Source organism: Polistes fuscatus, unplaced genomic scaffold, assembly GCF_010416935.1.
Source record: "Polistes fuscatus isolate 324 unplaced genomic scaffold, CU_Pfus_HIC Scaffold12, whole genome shotgun sequence".
NCBI lineage: Eukaryota > Metazoa > Arthropoda > Insecta > Hymenoptera > Vespidae > Polistes > Polistes fuscatus.
In genome coordinates this window covers 2,205,156-2,209,844 of record NW_025113020.1, presented here as the reverse complement: position 1 = coordinate 2,209,844, position 4,689 = coordinate 2,205,156, and the positions used below count along the sequence as shown (strand labels likewise).

The 4,689-nt window shown below is 33.0% G+C and overlaps 1 long non-coding RNA gene across 1 annotated transcript; it reads right to left on the bottom strand.

The window, feature by feature from the left end:
• Positions 1–1,514: 1,514 nt before the first annotated feature.
• Positions 1,515–1,853, bottom strand: LOC122513492. The gene is made up of 2 exons (XR_006302765.1): positions 1,655–1,853; positions 1,515–1,580 (listed from the first exon to the last, which is right to left on the bottom strand). It is a non-coding gene; the product is annotated as an uncharacterized LOC122513492 (long non-coding RNA).
• Positions 1,854–4,689: the final 2,836 nt, after the last annotated feature.

Sequence of the window (4,689 nt, the reverse complement as noted above, 5' to 3'; positions counted from 1 at the left end):
ACTAATACAGCGTCATCAGCATAGCATAGGATGGTTATTTCTTCGCTGCCCATTTTATATCCTTTTAGCAGTCTTACGTTTCTTATTATATCGTCCATGATGATGTTAAAAAGCAGGGGACTTAGGGAATCCCCTTGTCGGATACCACGACCTGCATCAATCGGTTCAGTCAAGGCACCATTTATCCTTGCTTGGATCTTGTTGTTTCTATAGATGTTCTCTATGGTCTTAATAAGATTATTCGGAATTTGTCGGTTATAAAGGAGGTGAATAACATCCTTTAATTGCACCCGGTCAAATGCTTTTTCCAGATCAATGAAACACATATATGCTGGTCTGTTGTATTCAATTGATTTTTCTGTTATCTGTCTTATGATGAAAACCGCGTCTGTGCATGATCTACCTGATCTGAATCCCTGTATTTCGTCTTCTAGATTCGTTAAGCTGTTAATTTTATTCGTTATGACTTTTGTTGTTAGTTTCAATGAAGTATTTAAAAGATTTATTCCCCTGTAATTTGTAGGTAGTTTTTTGTCTCCTTTTTTAAACATAACTATAGTTGTGCTGGTTCGCCATTCATCAGGTATTTTGTGTTGGCATAGTATTTTTTGGATTAGGAATGTTAACTGTTGTGTGAGACGTTGGCCACCACATTTTAGTAATTCGTTTGGGATGCCATCTTGCCCTGAGCTCTTCCTATTCTTTAGTTTTCGAATAGCTGTTTCTACATGACTGGACTCAATTTGTATGTCGTTTTTAGTTACTATTTCTGGCGTATTTAGTTCCACTTGAGGTTCTTCTGATTTATAGAGTTCTGTTAAGTAACTAATCCAGGTTTCTCTTGTGATCTGATTTGTTTCGATCATTTCGTTGACCTCCTTTCTTTGATTTCTAATAAATCGCCAGATTTGTTTTTGTAGTCCATAGAAGTCACTCTCCATTCTCTTCGAAAAAATCTCCCAATGATGTTGTTTTGTTTGCCTTACTAATGTCGCTGCTCGATTCCGGATTCGTCTATACATTTCGTATGATTCAGGTGTTCGTAATGTCCTATAGTTAAGGTATGCCATTTTCTTTTTTTTGCATATTTCCTTAATCTCTGGGCGGAACCAAGGAGTCTTGATCATTCTAGCCCGGTTTTTTACAGTTCGTGTTCCCAGGGCTTCGTATGCAGCTTCTAAAATGTTGGTTCTTAGTTTCTTCCAGGCTATGTTTATGTTATCTTCTTCTTTTATTGGGTCTTTTTCGATTTTTTCTTTCAACCTGTTCTCGTATAGTTGTTTGGTTGGTAAGTTCCATAGTGACTCGATGTTTATTTTCGATTCTTGAGTTGCTCGTGCGAGATTCCTTTGGGGTTTAAACTTCATTCTTATTTTGCTAATAGCAGGCTATGATCGCTTCATCATCAATCATACGTTTAACCGTTTAAATATTAGTTGAAGTTGTTAAAGTTTATTCGTATTTTATTTAAAAAGTTTTCTTATAAATTGCAACACTGAGATTTTTTATTTATATATATATATATATAATGTCTTATTTATTGTGCAGGTTATGGGTAGATAATAGGTAGAATTGTTTCTCTGTAATAACAAAGATTTTATTTTATTTTGAACAAAATAATAATGTAGCAACTTAGACTAATTATTTATCCTACCTGTAATAACAAAGAAACAACATTCAATGCTAATATCCATACCGTTGTTTCTTGATTAATTTTCTTACATACATCTCTTAATCTCTGTATCTTTTCACTCCTGCTTTCTTTGTAGCACTAACGCCACCTGTTTTATTCCCTAACCTATTTACGCGCTAAATTCAATATAGCTAAAACTACTGTCCTTACATCTCCCCCACCGAAAGAAAAAAAAAATTTCGGTACATAAATTTTTATTTTTTTGGTACACATTACAGAAAGTCGTAATCAGGTGCCAGCAGCACCTATTCCAATTGAATCATTAGGAGTCGGAATAAGTTTAGAAATATGAAACAAGTTTAGTACTGTTCTTTTGTGTCCTATATCGATTTCGTATATTGATTTTGATATTTTGTTTAAAATCCTGTAAGGACCGATTCTCAATATATCTAGTTTTTTTCGATTTAGTCGATTACTATTTTCAACACATACTAAGTCTCCGATATTAAAATCGTAATCCTTTCTGTTTTTATCATATAATCTCTTGTTGTATTCAATATATTTAGTGCTATTTTTGAAGGCAATTGTTCTATCATTGTCTAGCCTATTATTATCCTTCTCTTTCTGTAACTCCTTTGGTAATGTTGAGGTTTCTTCCCCTCGTAATAAATATTTTGGACTAAATCTAGTGACTATGTGTTCCGTTTCGTTATATCTCCTTACGCAGTTGTGTGCTACAGTTGTCCATGCAGTCCTTCTATTTTTTTCATTCATTGCACATCTAATCTTATTTACTAAGGTTTGGTTTACTCTTTCGTTTAAACCATTGGAAAATGGAGCATTAACTGCCGTAAAAATTAACGTGATTTTTTGCTTTTCCAAGTAATTCTTAAATTCATTTGAGTTTATGCCCGGGTATTGGTCCGTCAAAATCATCTTTATATTGTTTTCTTTTAGCACGTTTTTCGTCAACTTAATGAAATCATTCGCGCTTTGTGTTTTTGATGTCAATATATAAGCAAATCTTGTAAAGTGGTCTACTAGAAGATGTAAATATTTTTTTGTGGATCGTGAACCACCGAATCCCCCTATTGTGTCTATGGAAACTATTTCAAATGGTTCTTTTGCTGGACCAAGATTAGTCATCAGTCCAATCTAATCTTGTCCCCTTGACTTGTTTTTTATACAGATTTCACAATTTTTGCATATTCGCTCTATATTCTCTGAAATATTATTTGCTGTATAGTATGGTAATATCTTTCTTTGCATTTGTTTTATGCCGATGTGACAGAAATATTCGTGGGTGTTTTTGTTGATGTTAGGTGGATTAAATAAAATAGTTGTGGGTTAATAAACTCTAAAAATAACTCTTTATTCTAATCCTAGATTAATTTCTTACATTCTAAGTGTTACGACTAGCCGCTTGCTCTCTACCAACTGAACGTACACACGCATGCTGGCTACAATTGTAGCTCCCCACCATAGGCTCTCGACACACACTCATATATATATATATATATATATATATATATATGTGTGTATACATTATAGTATAAAGGTACCATACTCAACAGTTTTTTATAAATCTCTTGCAGAATTCTTCTGATAGTACGATTTTCTCTTTCTTTCTTACTTTTTTATAGTACAAATTCTCTTTTAACCGTAATTTATTTTTGTTAGTTTTTATATCATCATTTTTCTTTTGATCTTCATAAATATCTTCTATCTTTAATAAATTCACAATTTTTAATTGATCATCTTCGTCTTCCTGACACTCTAATACTGGGTTTCTGCTTAAGCAGTCTGCTTCTAAGTTATCTTTACCTGGGTGATATATTATTTCAAAATCATATTGTGATAAATAGTAGGTGAGATCGCCTAATTCTTCATCTGTTCTAGCTTTAATATTCATCTTTTCCAATGGTTTGTGATCTGAGAATACTTTGAAGTGTCTACCTATAAGCCAATGTTGCCAATATTTCGTTGATTCTTTTATTGCTAAGCATTCCAAGTACATAGCTTTTTTCTTTTTTGTGCTTCATTGAGTTTTTTTGAAAGATATGCCACTGGTTTTTCCATCTTTTGATCATCGTTTAGTTGTGGTTGTTTTAACACAGCTCCTATACCTTGTAAACTTGCATCCGTGTATATATGTATCGGTAGACCGGGATCGAAAATGGCTAATGTTGGTTGAGTGCAGAGGAAATCTTTCATATATTCAAAGGCTTCTTGGCATTCTTTTGACAAAAATGAATTTTTGTCCCTTTCTTAGTAAGTTATGTAAGGGTTCTAAAATTAGTGAAATTTTCGGAACGTATTGGTTGTAGAAATTAATCTTCCCTAAGAACTGTCTGATATCCTTCTGATTTTTCAGGATTGGAAACTTTTTTATTGAAATTAGATTATCTCTTATTGGCGAAATTGAGTTATGTTTTATGATGTGACCTAGGTATTGTACGGAATCTAATGCAAATGTGTATTTAGAGAGTTTTAATCTGAACCCTTCTTCCATTATTGCTTCTAATAATTGTGACAGATCCTCTACATGTTCTTTAAAAGATTTTGAAAAAATCAGTATGTCATCGATGTAGTTTACCGTGAAGTCTGACAGCCTGTTTTCTTATTATGTTGCTTAATATTCTCTGAAAAATGGCTGGCGACGTCTTCAGTCCGAACGGAAGGCACGTCCATTGAAATTGACCTTCTTGGGTAACAAATCCTGTTTTTCTTCTATCTTCAATTCGAAGAGGAATAGACCAAAATGCTGAGTTTATGTCTAATTTTGAAAAATATTTGCAGTCCCTTGTTTTTACTACTAAATCTTCAATTAATGGGAATGGTTGTGATTGGGGAACTACTATTTTATTCAAGTCTCTAAAATCTATGCATAGTCTTGATTTTTTATTCTCATCTCTTTTGTATGCCAATGTAACTGGAGCAGCAAAAGGACTATATAATTCTTCTATTAGATTTCTTTTAAGTAATTCTGAGATCTGTTCTTCTATTTCTTTTTTGTCTTCAATTGTGCATCGGTAAGGCCTCTTGCTACAGTATTT